This window comes from Cylas formicarius, unplaced genomic scaffold, assembly GCF_029955315.1.
Source record: "Cylas formicarius isolate icCylForm1 unplaced genomic scaffold, icCylForm1.1 PGA_scaffold_6__28_contigs__length_40554024, whole genome shotgun sequence".
Taxonomy (NCBI): domain Eukaryota; kingdom Metazoa; phylum Arthropoda; class Insecta; order Coleoptera; family Brentidae; genus Cylas; species Cylas formicarius.
Window position 1 is genome coordinate 16,614,160 of NW_026844347.1, and position 24,704 is coordinate 16,638,863.

Sequence of the window (24,704 nt, forward strand, 5' to 3'; positions counted from 1 at the left end):
GGAAGAATAGTGTAGTTTACTTGATAATGATTGAGTAGAAAACTAACCAAAACTAACCAAGCGCTTTGCTAGGTAAAATCATTCATTATATATTTGGATGAGAGTGATAACAGATTCAAACTATTCTAATGACCAATTTTATTTTCTATGTATTTATGATTTATATAATTTCAATTACACAGTGCGCAATACAACAGAACATATCCATATATTTTGTGTGCCAATTTTCTTATTACTACCCTGAACTGGTTTGATTTATCATGTACCTGGACTATACTAAATTTAATAAATACTATGATGGAGTTGAGAAAATTTGTGTTCACATATATTTATTAAATGTCAGCGAAAAGCAAATTCAGTACGATTTTAAGCAACAACATGCCTATTACAAGGCCCTTGATTGACAAATTGCTACTTAAACAAATGGACACAGAGTACTGGTTTTCAGCGAGAAGTTTAAATGTTTGGATGTTCTTGAAGACTACTTGACGTTTAGGAGGCATCCCTATCAAAGAATTGATGGAACAATTAGAGGAAAAACCAGATTCTGATGGAAGATCTTTGTTCTTTGCATCAAGGCTGGGAGATTGGGACAGTTGAGTGATTGGCATCCTTGAAAGGATTTGCTAGATGACGAACTAAGGAGTATACTTAAAAAGAAGGAATTCCGCGATGACTATATTACATTTGATATGCGAGAATGCGAAAAGACTTATCATTTTAATTTTGTTGTAATCAATTGAATTTTATTTATTCATTCTTTTACAATAATATTATTAATTTAGTTAGAGATGAATTAGCCCTTTTCACTAAATATAAAACTGCCAAATTCTGGAAAACGGTTAATTAAGATAATCATGAAAACCGAATGGAAATTGGTGCCAATTAGAGACATGCAAAAAATTGGTTTATGTTTTTTGTTTTCTTGTAGAATGTAGAATCACCACTTAAATTAATTGAACGTTATTTTCGAATACTGTTATTTAACACCCTTTTTCAAAATTTATAAAAAATATAAAAAACTTAGATACAATACAATTTTTTTTCAACATAAATTTAGTACCATCAACTACTACGTGTGTCAATTTTGGTGAAATTTTATTACTGTATTTTCAGTTTATGTGCAATATACTTTTTGCACATATTTCAGATTTGCATCAAATCAATCAAAAATCAAAAAGGACACATAATTGCTTCAATAACTATTCCAAACTCCATATCTCCCATTGTAATCAGCCGGAGCTGGAGCGTACTGCGAGACAACGGAATCGAGCTTGTCGGTCCCTCTGGGTCAGTACTGCACTGTGTTTCAGGCGGAAATTTTCGCTTTATTGATGGCGGCCAGAGAGGTGCTTCGGCTCAACTACGGAAGCAGGAGAGTCTTCTTCTGCTCGGATAGTAGGGCTGCACTCATGGCGCTGAAGTCATGCAAAGGGGTACTGAGGAGGGTGGCTGAGGAGAGAAAGGTCACGTTGGTCTGGGTCCCGGGTCACACCGGTGTCCGGGGCAATGAGGCAGCGGACGCCTTAGCCAGGGAGGGCTCCTCGCATAGGCATATAGGGCCAGAGCCCCGCTTGGGGATCGCCCCGTGTGTGAGGCGGGGAGCTCTCGAAGCCTGGGCGAGAGACCGGGCCGCGGGGGGCTGGAGAGTTGCTCCGGGAATGAGGCAGGCGAGGCTTATGATGGATGGGCCCGCCCTTCCTCGCACCAGGGAGCTGCTTATACTGACCAGGAGGGAGTGTAGAGCACTAACAGGGGCCTACACAGGACATTGCAGGCTTAGGAGGCATCTCTGCTTGCTAGGCATTGGAGACGACCCGGAGTGTAGGTGGTGCATGGAAGGGGAGGAGACCCCGTATCATCTGCTCACCGAGTGCCCTGCCTTGACATGGGCAAGATTGGGAGTCTTCGGAACGGCCCTGATCGATCCGGACTCAGTGCACGGTATTGGGCTAAAGGAGTTGCTGACCTTCTACAGGAGGGGCGGCATTCTGGACGCCCTCTAGAGCGGCCTGGGGGCACAACGGGCCCATCTGGTGGCCTAAGTGCTTGGACGCCCGCGAGGGCGCCCCCCTTTAATACCAATACCAATACCAATACTCATTGTAATCAAAAATAAACAACTCGACGTTTAAATCTAATCAATAAAAATTCAATTTTAAATGAATCAACGGTCAAAGTCATAAAATTAATTTACTTATCTAACAAAAGACCCGGGTTTCTTAATCGTTTAACTGTTGGATTAGCTTAATGGTTTTCTTGTCTCGAGGTGTATTGTACAAGATATTACAATACTTGGTACTTATAAAGAAAAGCCAACGTTTGCATTATTATTTCACATATTTTTGCAGAATGTACGAAATAAACGATAATTTAAGTGGCATTTGAAGTTGCCAAAGCTATTATACTTTACATAATTTAAAAAAATTTGATAGTGCATTTCTCTACTTCTTTAAACCAATTAAATCAGTGAAAAACGACTTGCACAAAGAAGCAAAAAGAGGCAAACTACAAGTGGGAGAAGTTGAAAACTAGCTGACTAAAAATAGAAAAAATGTTTTATTGACAAATTCATTTTCAGGGCATACTCCTCCAGTTAAAAAAATAACTTCTATTCTTTAACATCTTCCCACCACTTTTTAGGCATTATCTCTTTACTTATTAACATTCACCTGACTGAAACCGGGGCAAAATATTTATAAATTTTTTATAAATTTACTTTTTTACTTTTAAAACTTTTTTTCGTTATGGGAATTCTCTCCCTTTTAAATCAAAAGCAATAGTAACCAAAACAAGCATTTTGGAATTCAGTTGACTTTGTTAAGTGTAAAGTAATGTCTGTGACTGAGAGATGAAAATGGCACGTAGAAAGGGCTTATCTGACGAAGAACTCTTTTCTATTCCTATGAATGACAAGAAAATTGAGGGAAATAGGGAACATAAAATAATATCGATTAGCTCCTAAAACAGGGAAAAGAAGAGAATCTAATTTAATTCGTAAAGACAAAGAAAAGCAAAGACATCGATCTGGATGGTTTTTTATTTTTCATTTGTATGGTAGGAGATTTTTGAAATAATCGTAAAATTTACTAATTAAAGATCAAAAGTAATTATAATTTAATTAAATGATAGGTAGATGTAGATGTTACGGAATTACGTGCTTTCAGGGCAATAACAATTTTATCTGGAAGATTTAGCGAAGCATTCTTTTGTGGTCTTCCACAATAAATCTAAATCAAGGCCTATTTATCCAGCTTGTATGATCCATTTCTACAAAATAAACTTGCTTGTATTTACCATGTAGTTGGCACTTTTCAATAAAAAAGCTAAATTAATTTAGTAAACTCTGATTTATTTAAAAACTTCGTACATTCGTGGAAGAAAAAAACTTATTAAACAAAATTATTTAGATTATCTTGATTATTATGGCTTTATTTTTATTTATTGTTTATACAAATATGCAAATTCTTCTTGTAACATGGAACTGTAGAGGTAAATAGGTCCAAAAATATACTGTTAATCCTAACCGAAACACTGATTTACGAAACGTTGCCAAAAACTTATTGAAAAGAAAGAAACAGAAAAAATATATATAAATTATTAATACGAAAGGGTCTATATTTTAGAATCGACATCAACCCTGCCCAGATATTCACCCCGGTTTAATATTATTCAAAAAACTCCACATTTTTAAACAGGTTCTAACTTCGTTATAAAGAGGAAATGTAAAATGTATCTGCAAGAGAGTTTCATTTTCTTGGTTTCATTTACATACAGTGTAAGATTCACTGTGATTGAGTTTATATCACAAACTTTAATAAATAAATTATGTGTGAAGAAGTAAATTACAGGTGAGGAATTTTGGAAAACAGTCGCTTATACTTAAGCTGTTCTAAAATATCCTGTAGTGGGAATTTCAAGGTTGAGAAGAAATTGCTTTACATTGCAATGTAACAACATTACTGACAACCTGTACTAAGAAACAAATTTAATTCATAGAATACGCTAAGAACAGCACATGCACAGTTGTGTCTTGTGTCGACGATTTAGCCATTTCGCTAAAAAACGAAGAAGAGAAAGTGGCTCCAAAATGTCTATGATTAACTACATCAACAAGATTGTCATTAAAGAAGTAACCCTTCTCGGGGACATTTAGAGCATTTGAAGCCAATACTTTTGGTTTTTGAGATACCAACTACTAATTTGTGCAACTGAATGTATTTTTTTAAGAGTTTTTTCAGCAGAGAGCAGATTAACAGAAGTTCGATGGTGTAGTCGGTTGATAGACCATGAGCTCCGTGTTTCTTCAAGACGTCATAAATGTATCTGAAATATTAACAATGGATCTAGACTGAAGAATCCTGGATCTGAAATCAATGTTCTCTTAAAATCGGTTTATAATATAGATAATGCTGGGATTGACACCGTAGCTGCGCATGAAACAAACAGAGTCGAAAGCTCAATAAAAATTAAAAAGTACGATGGAACGATAGCATGATTGTGCTTTTCGTATAATTCCCCAGGTATTAGTACGTATTTACCCAAAGCACTTGGTAGGAAATTATTATATGCAAAGGTGACGAATTTATTACTATTTTTATATTTTTAAGAACAAATTCAATTCCGCATTAACAGGGTGGTCCCGTGGTCTAAAAAAGGTTCGCCTAAATCGAATGGACTATAAATTTGCCACTTGTTCTGAGTTTTAATACAACACCAAAAGGATTTTTGATCCTCTACTACAGGAAAGTGCAAACAACAAGTTTTATAGACTGAGGTTGAGTTGCAAGATAAGTTTGCGTTAATTTATCGGAAAATAAAACAATCCTTAATTTTTTCAGGTCCAGATTTAACGCTGGGATAAAGACAGAGATGTAACATTAAGCGTTGAGCAGATGGGAAAGTGGTCAGAGACAAAAGAACAAGAAAATTTTAAGAGTATTAGGATGGGTACTGTTTAGGAATAGAAAATCAATTGTGCTGGCACCACTTTCACCACAAAAGATAAACTGTTTAGGACTGTCATCGCATGTTCTTCCGTTGACAGCCAGGAAATATTGCTACACATACATTGAAGCACCCCTCGAGTTAATTCTTTCGTCTAATCTAGATCGCTGCTCCATTAAACAAAGTTGCATAAAGTGCAGTAAATATTCACTAACCTACTGTTGATATCGACAGCCTTGAACTTTTTATACGAGGTACAACCTTCGAGATTGATTGTTTATAAAAATTAAAAAGATCTAGTAAATGTCAGTTTTATTCAAGCTCTAAAGGAACCAACAGAATGAAGTTTTGAATGAAAGGTTTTTTGCAAAACCTTACTGTTACGCCATGACGCTAAACATTGGACTATTTAATTTGTCAGTCGGTCTTTGAGAAATCAAATTTACTGACGTTTAGCCAATCGATCAAAAAGCCAAAAGGAAGATTGGCGAAACGGCAGTAAGTAAATAGTATTACAATAGTCTGTTGAGGTTTCCTTGAAAAGTAAAAACTCATTACTACCATCCCTGGGGGGGGGGGGGGGAGATTTCAATAATTTTATACATCTGTATATATCAACAGTTATTTGGTATAATCTAAGTGTTACGACTATTCATAGTCATAAAAAACAGTCGGTTTTCAAATGAATTTACTAATATTATTATTTAATACTGCAATATCAAAGCTCAAAAATAGTACTTCCACCGTTATATTTTAAAAGGTTGTAAAAAGTATATCACAAAATCACTTGCCTTAATTTTTAATCTAGGAATAATGTCAAAAATATTACCAGAAAAGTTAAATATAGCTGGAATAAGTACCAGTTTTGAAGCTGGGTTCAAAAACTGACGGAACAAATTAACAGCTTATAGCTGTTTTATCTAGAATAGAAATTATCTTCGAAATCATTTTAACTGCTAGATTAAGTATACACATAAAAAGTTATCAGACTTTCAGTATGGTTTTTCAGAGTACAGATTTACTTTGGGAAATCTCATAGATTTTACAGAATTGGTTACAAATGTCAAGGCGTCTGGGGGCAGATCGGTACTATTTTTACAGATTTTGAAAAACCTTTTGACACTCAGTTTTCCTTATCTAAGGACTGGTGCCTCTTATTATAATCTTTTTTTATCAAATAAAATGCTCTATGTCTCAGTCAAAAATAATTATTTCGATTCATTTCATCTGCTGTGCCACAGAATTCACTAAGCCCGGTATTATTTCTAGTATTCAGAGGTGACACAGAATAAAGTATTAAGCATTCAAATATCTTGCTATGTGCTGATGAAATGAAAATAAACAGAAAAATAGTGATGCAAGAAGATAACATATTGAAGTGGTCAAAAGATAATTTGTTAGATTTTAATGTCAAAAAATGTACGTCCTTTACTTATGTAAAAAAGTCACTTTTCTCTGACTATAAACTGAACACTTCTATTATTAAATCAGTTACTATAAAATATGAACATATTTTAAAAATAGTAAAAGTGACATATAGAATGTTGTGGATTTATTTTAACTAACGGATCTCCTGCGTCTCTTCCGGCATATGGTACCTAGTTTTTTAAGCTAGTTTATAATGAATAAATAACAGACATGTCTTCGCATAACCATTTAAGCCAAGCATAATAAAAATTTATTTGTTTTCAAGAAATTATAAAAAGAGACATTATTTTTTTGTTAAATATTGTTGCTGGAACGCACCTTGTAGCAAGCATAAAGTTATTTGCCAACCACTTTGAACGTTGGAGCGTAAGGGCCCCCACAGGCGCTCAGTTTTTTTAGCACAGGCCAACTGTGCAGGCCAATTTGTGCAGTTTAACTGTACTATTGCCTGTCCCACACACACGCAGTTTTATAGCACAGTTCTTTCTATACAGCCAACTGGGTAAATTGACACTCACTAGTTTTGGCACGGTTTTTCTATACTTAGTAAAAGAAAATGGCTTCTTGATAGACGGTATTATATTGTATTGTGCTTGCCTGTGCAATAAAAAAAAATCAAAAAGAGCAACAGTTGGTTCAAAGAAGCAAATAGACCAAAGATTGGTTACTCAAAAGAAATGATTACTCCTATGTCAATTTGCTTGCTGATTTGAAACTTGAGAAGCAGGATTCGTTTAACTACCAAAGAATGGACGACACAATCGACTTTTTATTTCTGTCACTGTATTCTTTACTCTTTATTTTCCATAAACATGGTGTTGATAAAACAACCCAATGCCCTCGCGAACCCTGAAACGCGGATATTGCGTTAGACGTGACAACGTCTATCGCCTCCCTTGATCACGCTGCATAGACGTGACTGACCGCCCCGACGGCGCCTGTTTTCCAGACATGCGTTGCGCGCAGTTAGTCAGTCGACCGCGACCGCCCTTGACGATAGAAAAGTGAAAATCGCCCTATCGCTAAACCCCCCCTTTAAGCCCCTTTCACTCTTAATATTCCCTTATAAGTCGGTGTCCTCTTTGGACTAGCCCCTCAAATGGTTTCTTTCGAGGAAGTTTAATCTCTATTTTAACGCAAATTGTGTTTGTGATTAACTCAAATAAACCGATTGTTAAATGCCTTATCTTGTACCGTCGTCGCGTTGTGACAGAATATAGTTTGTGTTGTGTTAAACGGCTATCATTTAAAATAAACCAGCCCCGCAAGAATACAGTCCACACCCCCAACAAATCAACCCGTTAGATGGTGGTGAAGCAAGGATACGTTTCTCCCCCATTGTTTGGTCCATAGCAGCCGGATTGTTGGCCGTTTTGCCTATCAGAAAAATTGTAAAACTCCTCAACGCATCGTAACGTTTGGTTATTATTACCAAATCAGCTTGCTTGGTACTGAATTGACGCCGACGGAGACGCTCGGACGGAAGCAGCTTCCTTCGGTCTTTGAAAAATTACCGACACGAGTTTGGACTCGCTTTCGTCGCGGTTAGACAGGACCGTACTTCAGAAGTTTGGTGAGACAATTCCAATTTTATAAAGTGTTGTGCAATACTTCGCGTTTTGACGTTATTTCACGTGATTGCCTGGCTCTTCTGCGGAAAGCATTTAAAATTGCATTTAGTAAAGCATAGTTATATACAACTGTAGCGGTAAAAAATTCGTATGTTCATTTCGCTGTTTTGAAAAATCAATTCAAGTGAATACTTTTAAAATGTCTATCAATTCGCTGGAAGATTTAAAAAATCAAAGAGCCCATTTAAAAAGCTCGATAACTAGGATTTGTAACTGGGTAAACTCCAACAAAGATGTTATCAAAGATAAATTTGAATTTCAAATGCGCGCTGATAAATTAGAAAAAGTATTTTCGGAATATAATGATGTTCAGAATTGCATCGAGACGCTTTTACTTGAGTTACCTGTTGATCAAGGAGATCATGCTGAGGATAGAGATGCTGTAGAAAGTAAATATTTTAAACATTTATCAATAATTCAACATGTAATTGAACAATTATCACCTAATTTAAATAATTCCGCTGTAACCTCGCATATGTTAACAAATTCTAATTCTGTGTCAAATATACCGTCTGTTAAATTACCAGAGATCAAAATCAACCAGTTTTCTAATAATCAAAGTGATTGGGCGGCCTTTTATCAGCTGTTTGATGCGCTAATTATTAAGAACCCTAGTATAAGTGACATTCAAAGATTTTTGTATCTAAAATCTTACTTGAAAGGTGAAAGTTTAAAACTTATAGACTCCCTTAGTGTGACGAACGAAAATTTTGAAATCGCGTTGAAAATTTTAAGAGACAGATATGAAAATAAGTGTTTGCTTTTAAACCATTTGTTGAACTCACTATTAGACTTGCCAACTATAACAAAATGTAATGCGCAAAATTTAAGAGACTTTGTAGTAAATTGTAAGAAAAATATTGAATCTTTAAAAAATTTAAATTTGTCTGATAGACAACTGTTTGAACTAGTTTTGATAAATTTATTCCAAAAAAAATTAGACTACACTTCAAAGAAACTTTTTGAGGAGGAAAAAGGTAAAGACAAAAACGAGTTACCGACTTTAGAAGACTTCTTTACATTTCTTAATAGCCGCTGTGTTGTCCTCGAAAATTTACTCGCTTTCGAAAACAAATTCGTAAAGAAAAATGAAAGAACTAGTTTACATACAAATAATAACCCTCAGAATTCCAGAAATCAAAGTTCATGTATCTATTGCACCAAGGAAGGTCATCGTATTTATACGTGCTACGGATTTAAAAACATACCGATGTCTGAAAAACAGGAATTTGTAAGGTCAAATAATATTTGTTCGATTTGTTTAGGCAATAGACACGTTACTGAAAATTGTCGATCAACGCAGAAATGTTTTATCTGTCAAAAATCCAGTCATCATACCCTTTTGCACGTGTCAAATGCTCCCAAGCCTGTGCCTCAAACTAAAAGTTCAACCTCTCTTCAACAAACATTCACGAGCACCTCTAGGAACTCGCCCCAAACCTCTGACGTGAGAAAAAATCAATCTCTTTCACACGCATCGACATCAAGAACTAGTTCTCAAATTCTATTAGCCACGGCTTTAGTCACAGTATACTCGAAAGAAGGAACTCCTATTCAAGTCAAGGCCCTATTGGATTCTGCCAGTCAAAGCTCCTTCGCGACTGAACAGTTAGTTTCAAGACTCGGGTGCCAACCATTCAAAAAGATATTGTCCATCTTCGGAATTTCCGAAAATTGTGTTGCGTCGCATAAAATGGTCAACATCTTTATTTACTCTGATGTCAATCCTGATGTGAAATTTAAGGTCACGTGTGCTGTCCTTAAAAAGATCACTTGTAAATTACCCCAAGTAGAAATTGATGTTCAATCCTTAAGGTTACCGAAAAATATCCAACTCGCAGACCCATATTTTCACATCCCCGAAGAGATAGACATGCTCATTGGAGCAGATCTGTATTACGACATTCTCGATGAAGGATTAATTAAACTAGGATCTAACCTCCCAGTACTTCAAAATTCCCACTTAGGCTATTTGATAGCGGGAAGCGTTCCATCGGTGACTGCTTCATCCAGTGTTACCACCAATTTCACGACCAGTGCACACGGAAAGGTCTCCTTACTCGCTCAAACCACTGAATTAGAAAAAACTATCGCAAAATTCTGGGAACTGGAGCAAATTCCGCCTAAGACCTTCCTGAATGAAGAAGAGTCCGCTGCCGAAAAAATATTCACTTCAACTACCAAGGTCTTAGAGGATGGTAGATATCAAGTTTCTATTCCTCTAAAAACTCCCTCAGAATATGAGAAACTCGGAAATTCCTTTTCGAATGCATCGAAAAGATTTATTAGTCTAGAAAGAAGATTCGAAAAGGATCCCTCTCTCTTCTTAGAATACAAAAAATTCATCGATGAATTTGTGCAACTAGGACACGCTAGGAACATCCCTTTAACACTAAAAACCCCTGAAGGCCACAATAAATATTTTATCCCTCATTTGTGTGCCTTGAAAGATTCGAGTGTGACTACTAAATTAAGAGTCGTTTTTGACGCTTCTTGTCCCACTTCTTCTGGAATATCTCTAAACGATACAACCATGAAAGGTTATCAAGTACAACCGGAACTCTATGATATACTTTGCAGATTCAGAATTTTTAAGTTTGTATTGACTTGTGATATAAAGAAAATGTATAGACAAGTTAGAGTTGATCCCAGACAAACCTTCTTGCAAAACATCCTTTGGCGTGAAAAACCGTCACTCCCTTTTCAATGTTTAGAGCTTTTGGTATTGACCTATGGAGTAAAACCTTCTGGTTTTCTCGCCACTCGCGTACTAAAGGAGATAGCTATTAACTCTGGTCACAACTTCCCATTGGGCACTGACACACTATTGAATCAATGTTATGTAGACGATATTTTATCTGGTTGTAATAGTGTGCAAGATCTGCGGATTTTGTTCAACGAACTCAATATGCTATTGAATCAGTCCGGATTTGAGTTACACAAATGGTCCTCAAATTCAAAGAGTTTTCTTAATCAGATTCCTGACGCATCAGATTTGACTCGAAACATGAATCTAGATGGTTCTCCAAGCAAAATTCTCGGTCTGACTTGGAATTCTGTATCTGATTGTTTTTTAATTTCGACACCGCAAGGCTCCTTGGAAGGTCCAATAACTAAAAGAAAAATTTTGTCCACGATAGCTCAGTGCTTTGACCCCCTCGGTCTCGTTAACCCCGTTATAGTTAGAGGCAAAATTCTCATGCAGAAGCTTTGGCTTCAAAAATCAAATTGGGATACTGAAGTTACAGAAGAATCGATAATCCATGAATGGACTAACTTCTGTCAAAATCTCTGTAAACTTAATTTTCTCAACATACCCAGACCGCTCTTTTTAGACAGTCCCGTCAAGATCCTTGAAATACATGGTTTCGCCGATGCTAGTTTGAAAGCTTATGCTGCTTGTATCTATTTGAGAGTTATGTACTTTGATAATGCAGTCTCTGTTCGTCTTGTGTCTTCCAAATCCAGAGTCGCTCCTCTCAAGTCACTGTCGCTTCCAAAATTAGAACTATGTGCCATGTTGCTCTTAGCCCAATTAAATGAGCGAATTGTGAATGCTTACTGTAAAAAACTAGATGTTGCTTCTGTCAATCTTTGGTCAGATTCCCAAATTGCCCTAAGTTGGTGCAAATCGCACGCCAGCAGGTGGAACGTATTCGTAGCCAATCGCGTATCTCAAATTCAGGAGTTGACACAAAGCTACTGTTGGAGACATATCAAATCTGCAGACAATCCTGCTGATATCGCTTCTAGAGGTTTAGCTCCTCAAGATATTCTAAAATGCGACCTTTGGTGGAATGGCCCCAAGTTCTTATTAAATCCCGAGTTAAAGTTGGAAAAGTTTGATATTGGTTACAAATTATCTGATTTACTCGAGGAAAGAAAAATCGCTTTAGTAGTCCAAGGCAAATCTTCGGTAAACAACTTTTGGCAACAATTATTCACAAAATTCTCCCGATTCTCTAAGTTACGTCGCACTTTTGCCTATTGTTTACGCTTTGTCCACAATTCTCGAAACCAAAATAAACTCTCTGGTCCCCTCTCGGTACAAGAATTGAATTGTGCGTTAGAAAAAATTATAACTATTATTCAAGAAGAAAACTTCTCCAAAGAAATCTCCGATATCAAATCTGGTAAGCGGATTTCAAATAAACAAATTTTATCTTTGAACCCATTTCTAGATAATGATATTCTGAGAGTCGGTGGCAGACTTGAAAACGCTAACATTCCTTATGAGCAGAAACATCCCGCGCTGCTGCCTTCTAAAAATTATGTCGTCAAACTCATGCTTATTCAAGAGCACAATCGTTTGGGACATGCTGGAGCACAGAATGTCTTGTCCAATTTTCGGCTTCGATTTTGGCCGTTAAATGCACTTCGAGAAATAAAAAAGGTGATCAGAAGCTGCCAAACTTGTTTTCGTTTTAGAGCTCAAGCTGCCCAGCAAATTATGGCTAACTTGCCCAAGGACAGATTGCTAATATCTCGCCCTTTCCAAAGGGTTGGAATCGATTTTGGAGGACCTATCATGGCTAAGTCGTCATCTCTCAAAAAAGCCCCTCTCATTAAAACTTACATTGCCATTTTTGTGTGCATGGTTACTAAATCAGTGCACATCGAATTGGTTAGTGATCTATCGACCCAGACGTTTTTACTCACTTTAAAAAGGTTTATATCACGGAGAGGAAATCCATCTGTAATATTCAGTGATAATGCAATTAATTTCCAAGGATCTAGAAACAACCTCAAGGAACTTTATCAATTTTTCAAAAATAAGGACAATTTAAACTTCATCCAAGATTTTTTGACTCCTAATGAAATAATCTGGAGATTCATACCCCCAAGTTCTCCACACTGGGGTGGTATTTGGGAAAGTGCCATCAAAGGTGCTAAGTACCACCTTAAGCGAATTGTCGGAAACTCAATATTGACTTTCGAACATCTTTACACTGTCTTGGCTCAGATTGAAGCTATAATGAATTCAAGGCCCTTATGTCCAATCTCCAATGACCCCTGCGACTTTGAAGCGTTAACCCCTGGTCATTTTTTAATAGGCTCTAGTATGACCGCCTTCCCTGATAGAGACTTTAGTGGTACGCCAGAAAATCGCCTAGCGTTCTGGCAAAGATGCTCTAAGATGCAGCAACAGTTTTGGAAACGATGGTCAGTTGAATACCTTAACCGACTGCAAAATCGCCCAAAATGGCTCCACCCTTGTGAAAACTTGAAAATCAATGATATGGTTCTAGTAAAAGAGGACGGATTGCCTCCCCTTAAGTGGTCGCTCGCGAGAATCATTGATGTGATTACAAGCTCTGACGATAAGGTTCGAGTTGTCAAACTTAAAACCCCTGCTGGCGAGCTAACCAGGCCAATAACAAAGATTTGTCCTCTACCGAGAGATGAAGCCCCTTTTTCCCATATTCACCCTTAAATCTCTTTATTTCTCCATACTTCCTCTTTTGAAGTGTAACTTCAACCGGGGGAGAATGTTGATAAAACAACCCAATGCCCTCGCGAACCCTGAAACGCGGATATTGCGTTAGACGTGACAACGTCTATCGCCTCCCTTGATCACGCTGCATAGACGTGACTGACCGCCCCGACGGCGCCTGTTTTCCAGACATGCGTTGCGCGCAGTTAGTCAGTCGACCGCGACCGCCCTTGTCGATAGAAAAGTGAAAATCGCCCTATCGCTAAACCCCCCCTTTAAGCCCCTTTCACTCTTAATATTCCCTTATAAGTCGGTGTCCTCTTTGGACTAGCCCCTCAAATGGTTTCTTTCGAGGAAGTTTAATCTCTATTTTAACGCAAATTGTGTTTGTGATTAACTCAAATAAACCGATTGTTAAATGCCTTATCTTGTACCGTCGTCGCGTTGTGACAGAATATAGTTTGTGTTGTGTTAAACGGCTATCATTTAAAATAAACCAGCCCCGCAAGAATACAGTCCACACCCCCAACAAATCAACCCGTTAGATGGTGGTGAAGCAAGGATACGTTTCTCCCCCACATGGTGAGCTTTTGTATACCTCAATAAATTCGTATTAAAAACTGAGCGTCTGTGCGGGCCTTAACAGTAAGATTTTTTTACCGAAAAAATTATTAGATTTTTTGTTTTTTTTTTTTGTTTGTTTTCTTCAATGATTTAATAGGGCCCAAAGAAAAATTATACTTTTTGACTGAACCTCAACAATGAAAAATGCTCTACTAAGTTACTAAATATTTACTCTACATTTCTAAAACAAAATAATGTATACTTCATGTCGTTTTGCTTAATAAGTAGTTTTTTTCTCTCTAGAAGATACTCATTTTTGTGAGGCAATATTTATCTCAGAAACTGGTCATAGACACTTTTAAATTAATCTCAATTAATCAATTCTTAAGAAGACCTCTAAAATATTATTACTATTATTCTGACTGTGTGTTTAAGAATGTGTTATTTTATACAGAGCATGCAAAATAGACCGCACTCGCTGCAAAACATAATACGCCTTTGCTTTAGAGGCTCAAATGTACTTTGTATACGCTAATAATAGGATATAATGGCACTTTATTATATTCTTACCGCTTCGTACTCTTGGTGGGGAATTTAAAATGCATGCGCACGGAGAATACCTACAATGTTTCCGATAATTTATATGGAGCAACTAAAATGTCATCGCTACTTGGCGCTCGGTAAAAATACGCGTTTTTACGAGTCGAACGTAAAAAAATTGGGAACATAAATTTTAGCGTCGGCTTTCGGTTTTATTTGAAGAGGCACTTTAAGGATTCGACGACGTTTTAAGACGAAGTCTACGCAGCGCAGCAAGAAATTTGTTTCGAGGTTGACCTTTGATAAAGTATTGCCAAATGCAAACAATATTTATTTAAAAATTCATCACCTCGCTTTGGCAAACACAAATATCGCGATTAGGTAGTTTAATTTTCTTCTTAACAGTATCTATAATTGGAGATTATGTTATACCGGGTTGCCGAACGGAACATAGGAAATACCATGTAACTTTATAGGTGGCCAAATATTGGCTCCCCTATACATTTTATAGCATAGTTGTAATACAACTTTTTGAAGGGGTCGGTATGATTAACTCATGTGCCGAGTTATTATTACAAAATTTTTATGGTTTAGGTAATAAAGCATTTATATTTGTTATTATTATACGTTATTACGTTATGTTATATTTGAATATTTTACTGGATGTGGAGGAAAACAAAATGATTAACACGAGGATCCTTGGACAAGCTGCAAATCCACAGTGTTAGCAACAATAAAAAATATATATTTTTCCTATAAATGCGAAAAGCACCTAGAGCTTCGGGACGGCGATGAAATAACGATAGGAATTTAAAAAAAGTATTTGTTTTACGGATGGATGTATGTACACCGTGTCCCAAATAAAACGATCCACTATACGATCTGGAAATCCATAGGAGATACAAACAAAAGTTTCGTGCAAAAGTCTCAGGATTCTCCTGAAAATTTAAAATATTATAATTTTGTTGTAACTCCCCCCTTCCGCCGCCCCCCGACAACAACTTTTTTATTTGAAATGGAACACGCTGTATATTTCGACATTTTTGGAATCCTTGGTTAAAATAAAGGTCATTTTCTTAAGGTATTCCTAGTCAAATTTTGCATAGTTTAGACAGAAATTGAGTTTATGTGTCTTTTCATATTTTGATTGCCCCATATAAAATTGTGTTATGACGCTCCTGATCCAGGTTTTGCAACGAAAATTTAACTACAAAATCTCAAGATTTGCAAATGGAGCACCCTATATTTTTATTCAGATATCAATTCTAGCACAAAAAATAAGGTAACTGCGTAATTTATCTTCTATATAAAAAGTTTTGCTTACTTTTTCAGATATTCAGCTGCCCACATTAGGTCACTTGTTGGAAATATTAGATATTTTTTAAATAGCAAAGACATGATACTACTGATGTCCTGAGTTATTATTACAAAATTTTTATAGTTTAGGTAATAAATCAATCAATCAATGGAATTCGCCTGAAATCCGTCTTACAAGAAACTATAATTGATATTCTCTATGGGCACGAGTTGAACTTTTCGAATTAGATAAAAAACATTTAAGCATATCTGTTTCTTTTTTGCAGCGTGTATATTTTTAACTTAGGTAATAATAATATTGCTTGATTAAAATTACATCACATCAAAAAACACTTATTTAGTTACCACAGCCTACTAGGGTAAAACTTAAGTTTAATGTTAACATAATTTCGTTCTTTAAAAAAATGGGCGTTTTTTATTATTAATGAGAACTTTATTTAAATATATTTTAAATATATAGCGTGTTCCGTTTACAACTTTAAAACTACTGTCGGTCCAGCACTTATAGAACACCCTGTATATATAAAAAATAAATAATTTTAAAATTGGATTTAAACCATAAAACTTGTGTATAACCTTTTTCTTCTAAAATCAGTAGTTCCTGAGAAAATGTGCCCACCCTGTACATTCACACTCAACAAAGAATCAAATGTTCAAAACTGTCGGCATTGGAGCCAAGACAATAAATATCGTTTTGTTCATACTCTAAGCCAATATCATCAAAAAATAAATGTTATGGTGGAAATGAGCGAATATCCATAATATTGGGCCATTTTTTATGGACTACAACCCCATTGCCAAAACCTATTTGGAGTTATTACAAAATCAAATCGAAGAAGAAGTTGTTCAGGAAGATCAGGATATCTGTACCAGATGGATGTTTGTCCCGTCCATAATTCCAGTATAGTTGGGGAGTATTTGGGAAATACTTTTTTTTAACTGGAATGTTATTGGCACCTTTGGTCACGCAGGTCACCTGACCTCTCTACAAAACGATATTACAAGACGATATTTTTTTGGAATGTGACAGGATTTCACAATATCAACCAAACAATGTTACAAATGAATTTTATAATCGCTTAGGATATTGTTTAACCATTAATGGAGGGTTGTTTGAACATTTATTAAAAAAGTAATGTTTTCAGCAATGTTTTGAAGCCGTATGTATTATTAAAATGATAAATTATTTTTAATAAAAGATTTTAGGGTTAAATTTATAGTCGTTCCATGAAGCGTCCTTAGTGCTTAAACCGTGCTTTAAATGAAATTCATTCTAAGAACGCTTTAATGGACAAGGAGGTGTTAAGAACCGAGTATGAGTTTGATCCTAAGAAAAACATAATGATATACCTACATACTTAGTTTATTTGGAACGCGTGAAACCAAATGTGCATGTCTTTATTGTAAACCAACTTTTATTTGATAAGTAATTGTCTAGCTTGACATCTTCCAGTTTTCGAAAGAGCGTCATGGAAAATATTAGCCAGCATTGACCTTTTGCAATTTTGCCATCAAATTTAATTAAATAACTGGAGATTGGCTTATTAATATTCATCAAACTTGGCACATGAGTTAATCATACCGGCCCCTTCAAAAAGTTGTATTACAACTTTGCTATAAAATGTACATGGGAGCCAATATTTGAGCACAAGGTATACGGAGAGGCCACTAATAATAAAATACAGGGTTTATACGATTCTGATTGAAGTCAGAATTTCTGGAAAATAGGAATTTTTAAAAAGTAAATCAGAATTTCTGTAACACGAGTCAGAATTTCTAACACAATTCAGAATTTATGAAAAATAAGTCTCTCGGAACAACATTGCGAATCAAGATACAGATCAGATACAAAGGGAGAGTCATAAAGAATGGACACAACATTCATAAAGAATGGACACTAAAATATGGGACAAATTGCTTGCACACGTACATCATAACTTTTCTTGGGCATTATTTGCAGTAAACAAATTATACAGGGCTGGTCAAAAAGTAGACGCCGATATCAAGTATTTTCTATTCCGATCTCTAACTTTTTACGAGAAAAAAAAATCATATTTAATGCTGAAATGAACAAGAAGCTAGTATTAACAAAATTCTCAAATTGTTACAATTACATTTCTGGTAGAAAAAAAAGTGAAGATAAGGTATCTCAATGAAACTTAGAGAATATAAATTTTGATTTTTATTGAATGTCGAGACAAAACAAGAACTCAAGAAGAAAGTGTAATTTGTTTAACGTAACATATCCAGAACGACTATCCATAGAATTACCCCCATAACCACAGAATATAAAATGATAAAAGCTTCTTTGTATGTAAAATTAAGAAGTACATTTTCCAAATACAAACGTGGAGAATTTTCAAAGAAAAAAAGTCCCTATCGACAATGCTACGCGTATACTGACGACCTTATCAATTTTAGTTAATTGGTGGTTTCAATCATAACTAGTGCTGGGACATTATATTTAATAGTCCATAATTTTTTTATTGAAAATTTACCTACCATGGTCGATAAATTTAGTTAGCTGGTAGGCAGTTTGTAATTTTTACATATCTAATGGCCCATATTTTGCATTAGTGCATAAAGTTATTCGCATTTAGTTGTTGTTTCGGGCAGAAGAATATCTGCAAAACTAAGGTGATTTGGACAGGGACTTTTGTGTATAATAGCGTCTGGTTTTATCTGTTGTCTCAGTGAAAATGTTCCATAAATTACGTAACTTTTTCAAATAATTCGACGACTTTTTTGATTGAAAGCTTGCTCAATTCTGTTTCCGATTTTAAATCCTATTAGGGAGACTGAGTTAGAATAACATATATTCGTACCAACAGTGACAGAGAAAAATATATCACAAATTCCACTACGTTAATATTAATCAAAGTTTAAAAATCAACCAAAAATATTAAAAACCTCGAAATCTGATGATGCAACCAAGGCCAGAGTTTTACTTTTAATACAATATAAGTGAAATACGAAGAAAATATTTGTTTAAAGCGAGAAAGAAGAAATTTTCTTGAAAATTGAGTGTCTGTTATAATAATTATAGAATTTAAGAATTTACGCCAAAGAACAATTTTTCTTAAGAAATATTACGTTAAAATAAATCACTTGTCCAAAAATCTTGGATGCGTCAAAGACAAAATTCCGTTTGAGATACCAGGAGTGCATAATAATTAAGTTGACTTTAATTCAGTCATTGTTTAGCAATAACATCATTAATTCAAAAACAAAAAACCTGTAGTCCATCATGGAGGCATCTTTTTTTAAATACAGTATACAAATTGTCTTACGCTGTTTTCTTTTTTGCGTACGTTTTAAAGTAACACGTAAAGTAATAATTTAACACCATGGATATAAAAAACTTAACTATTCAGTTTACACAATTTTGTGTGAAAATCAGGTTACCATCTGTAGTCATAGATTGTTTACGTCGTCAATTAAATATTTCGCAAAAAGACCTGGGAACAGTTTCTGAAAAATTACGTCAGTAATCTAAGATGGAACGCTTCTTCTACAACGTCATAATTCAACATTCTTAATAGCGCCCGACCCATTAGTAAACTCTTTTAACAATAAGATTGAAAAAGATTCAGCAAAAAACCGCAACATCTTTTATGTATGTATGTGTATCTATAATTGTGTTTGACCTTATAAATTTTTCAATTATTCACGTACAGAGGCCTATCAAAAGATTTGGAGAACTGAAAAGGGGAACTTGTTTAAACTTAATACAAGTTTACCAATAAACTATATTCTGAAATATTGGAATTTCAAATGAATTATATAGTACAAGCTTACAAAAGGCATAGACTAGTCTTACCACTACTCACACCCAACTAGACATATCTTATAATTAATTATTTAATAATTTTAAAAAGAAAAATTCATATGCACATATGCCCTAAACGTCTTAAGTTTTGAAACAGAAGGTGGTATAGTTTTCAATTCAATTTTTTTTTTATATCGATAATATCACTTTCGATATTTCAATAAAATTTGGCATTCATGTATTATGCACCAAGAGGCATTATTTAGTGTACTACATTTTTTTTAAACACAAATATATACTCCACTAATTTCTATTAATATAAATACTATTCTTACAATCTCCAATCATTTCTCAAGAAATTTAATGTCGCGGCTATTTGAGGAAAAGAGCTTCATCCTTCAAAGAGGAGGACACTTTCTATCTTTTTTATCTAGTTTCTACATCGTACATTTTTTCAAAAAGGTTGTTATTAATTTATTAATAGACAATTTTGTTAAAAATTATTTAGTAATGGGTAATGTTTTCTTTTTAGTGAGAATCGTTTATTATTTATCTTGTTTGTTAGGATGTTATGTTATTTTATTAAAACTGTAAGAGCAACCTTTTTTTTTCTGAAGGACACCAGTTGTTAATTAAAAACTTATGTACCTAGATATTTTATTTTTCATAAAAAAAAGTTCTCGATTTAACCAGTGTAATGGTGACCTACTTAACCAAAATATTATTGGTTTATCGACAGTCAGTCATCTCTTTTTGTGGTCCGTCGCACGGTTTTCCCTTAAAAATTAAAACTAATTTCTCTGCATGCTGTCATATTAATTTTATGACCATGCAGAGAAGAGGGTTTTATTTTTTAAGCGAAACGCGTACATCGGATTGAAAAAAATCAACAAATTAAATATCTTTAGAAATGATTGAAGATTGTAATAATTTTTATTTTAAGAGAAATTAGGCGGCGTACCATCAATGTCTGCCAAAATAGCGTATTTTAAAAAATTTGTGATACACTAAAAATTCATTACAATATTAAAAGTTAAGACGTTTAGGACCTATGTCCATATGAAATTGTCTTTTTAAAATTACAAAAAATAAACAAAATCGGAATTTGACGAATAATCGTTTTAATGATGTAAAGATTAGTGTTAGAATGTTATTAATTAATAAATAAAAGGTGAAACTTACTAGGGTATTACGGATAATTGAACCGCGAGCAAAGAAAGCTAATAAGGGTAAGTACCTTAGAGAAGGTGGAACGCTTCTGCGAAATAAAGTTAATCGATAACGAGCTATAGCAAACTTGACCAAAATAAATAAGAACTAAAAGTTCAGATATATATATATATATATATATATATATATATATATATATATATATATATATATATATATATATATATATATATATATATATATATATATTCTCACGTATTGATTCACGGATGGAAAAATGTGATGACACTATATTCCGGGATATCATCCGTTCGCTCTTTGAACTCCGACTGGAATCCTGCAGACGTTTCGCCAAAATCTCACTTGGCATCTTCAATGCTCGCGCTCCGAAAACACTTCGAACACTGTGTTTTCGGAGCGCGAGCATTGAAGATGCCAAGTGAGATTTTGGCGAAACGTCTGCAGGATTCCAGTCGGAGTTCAACGAGCGAACGGATGATATCCCGGAATATAGTGTCATCATATATATATATATATATATATATATATATATATATATATATATATATATATATATATATATATATATATATATATATATATATATATTCTCACGTATTGATTCACGGATGGAAAAATGTGATGACACTATATTCCGGGATATCATCCGTTCGCTCGTTGAACTCCGACTGGAATCCTGCATCCGACTGGAATCCTGCAAATCTTGCATCCGACTGGAATCCTGCAGACGTTTCGCCAAAATCTCACTTGGCATCTTCAATGCTCGCGCTCCGAAAACACTTCGAGTGTTCGAAGTGTTTTCGGAGCGCGAGCATTGAAGATGCCAAGTGAGATTTTGGCGAAACGTCTGCAGGATTCCAGTCGGATGCAAGATTTGCAGGATTCCAGTCGGATGCAGGATTCCAGTCGGAGTTCAACGAGCGAACGGATGATATCCCGGAATATAGTGTCATCATATATATATATATATATATATATATATATATATATATATATATATATATATATATATATATGATGACACTATATTCCGGGATATCATCCGTTCGCTTGTTGAACTGAAAACACTTCGAAATGCGAGCGCAATGTGTCAGACCCGATCCTACCGAGTTATACCAAAGACAAATCAAGGAAATAATTACTAACTCCACACTATTTAGTGACAAACACAAATATTTTTTAACAATTATGAATCCACAACCGCCGAAATTATATTCTTTAGTTAAATTACATAAACAAGATATGCCCATTAGACCAGTCGTGTCTTATGCAACAGCTCCAGCAGTTAAACTGTCAACAAAATTGGTAAATATTTTAAAGTTCCACACAGATTTTGAACCAAAATTTGCTATAAAAAAGATGTTAACTTATTGGTGAAACAATATTTATTAGATTGCTTGCTTTAGACCACAATTATTGGAATTTAATGGACGTATTTACATCTCTAAGGAAGGTTTGATTATGGGAAACCCACTTAGTCCTTTGTGAGCCAAGATTGTTATGGATAATTTGGAAAATATCATGCCAGAACATCCTTTAAGTTTAGTTAAGTAGTTTACTTAGTAAGTTAAGTTTTCTATGATAGCATAGATACGTGTATGATGTCTTTGTTTGCTTTGTTGGAACGGAGAGACAATTGAATTATTTTTTAAATTAAATTAACTCATTACATAATCGTTAAAATTCACTATCGACATTGAACAGAATAACCCTATTAATTCTTTAGACTTAGTTATTACAAAAACGCAAAACAAATTAGGTTTTTCCATTTACCATAAACCTTCACACACGGACACAGTCATGCATAACAGCTCAAATCACCCTTATACACACAAAATGGCTGCATTTCACTCTTTTATACACAGACTTCTTAATACGCCACTCTCAACAGAAAATTACAACAATTAACTTAAATATCATTAAGCACTGCACTGAACAACGGCTACAATCCGTCCTTTATCGATAAAATTATAAATAAAAAACAAATCAGTAAACTCTATTTATCCGACACCTAATACAGAACACGAACAATTTAAAACAAACATAGGAGAATCCAGTAAAAAAGTTTCAAAACATTTGTCAAAATGTGGTTTAAAAATAGCTTTCAGAACTAACAACACAATAGGAAAATTTTTAAAAAACAATAAAACGAAATGTTCAAAATCCCAAAAATCAGGTGTCTACAGGTTGAAATGCGGATCTTGTCCTAAAATTGATACTGGACAAACAAGTAGATCCTTCTACATAAAATAGCGTTTAAAAACAATAGTCTAGATTTTAATTATGCACTTAAACACAGAAAAACAGATTTTTTTTTAATATTTACAATTTTAATATATTACATACAGTAACAAAAGTAAAATTAAATTTATTGGAAGCCATGGAGAAAATGAGCCATTCAAATGTATTGCTTAACGATCAATGAGATTTAAATACCTCTCCATTATTAAACTTAAATTCTCCCAACATTAATTAAGGTTTTATTGTCAATTTTCGGGACACCTGATTTTTGGGATTTTGGACATTTCGTTTTATTATTTTTTGAAAATTTTCCTATTGTGTTGTTAGTTCTGAAAGCTATTTTTAAACCACATATTGACAAATTTTTGAAACTTTTTCACTGGATTCTCCTATGTTTGTTTAAAATTGTTCGTGTTCTGTATTAGGTTTCGGATAAATGGAGTTTACTGATTTGTTTTTTATTTATAATTTTATCGATAAAGGACGAATTGTAGCCGTTGTTCAGTGCAAGTTGTTTAATGATATTTAAGTTCATTGTTGTAATTTTCTGTTGAGAGTGGCATATTAAGAAGTCTGTTTATAAAAGAGTGAAATGCAGCCATTTTGTGTGTATAAGGGTGATTTGAGCTGTTATGTATGACTGTGTCCGTGTGTGAAGGTTTATAGTAAATGGAAAAATCTAATTTGTTTTGCGTTTTTGTAATATCTAAGTCTAAAAAATTAATAGAGTTATCCTGTTCAATGTCAGTGAATTTTATACGATTATATAATGAGTTAATTTAATTTAAAAAAGAATTCAATTGTCTGTCCGTTCCAACAAAGCAAGCAAAGACATCATCCACGTATCTATACCACCATAGAAAACTTTTACTTAAAGAATGTTCTAGTATGATATTTTCCAAATTATCCATAAAAATCTTGGCTAACAAAAGTCTAAGTGGTTTCCCATAATCAAAAATTCGTTAGAGATGTAAATACGTCCATTAAATTCAAAATAATTGTGGTCTAAAGATACTATCAAGCAATCTAATAAATATTGTTTCACCAATAGGTTAACCTGTTTTTTATTGCAAATTTTGGTTCAAAATCTGTGTGGAATTTTAAAATATTTACTAATTTTGTTGACAGTTTAACTGCTGGAGCTGTTACATAAGACACGACTGGTCTAATGGGCATATCTTGTTTATGTAATTTACCTAAAGAATATAATTTCGGCGGTTGTGGATACATAATTGTTAAAAAATACTTGTGTTTGTCACTAAATAGTGTGGAGTTAGTAATTATTTCCTTTACTTGTCTTTGATATAACTCGGTAGCATCGGGTTTGACACATTGGAAAAGTTCTGGTTTAAGAAAATTGTTGGTTTTTGAAATATATTCTGGGAGACTGACTTCCCTTTATCTGCACGTGTTATATGTTATTTTCAGAAGCTTTGTTTATGAGAGATTTTACTAGTCACGTTTGAGAAATTTCTTGGCGTTTGTTGTTATCTATTAATTGAGAGTTTATTATATTCGCTAATACATGTTTGTTTAAATTACAATCGTTAATGTCCTTATTTGCAAAGTCACAGTCGATCCCTAAACAGTCTAATTCTCTATTAATCTTCGAGTGCTGTAAGTTAAAGTTGAAACCTTTTTC

The 24,704-nt window shown here is 34.4% G+C and overlaps 1 protein-coding gene across 2 annotated transcripts in view; it reads right to left on the minus strand.

The window, feature by feature from the left end:
- Positions 1 to 24,704, minus strand: part of LOC132702794 (uncharacterized) — a 308,632-nt gene that overhangs the window by 166,164 nt on the left and 117,764 nt on the right. The window lies entirely within an intron of this gene.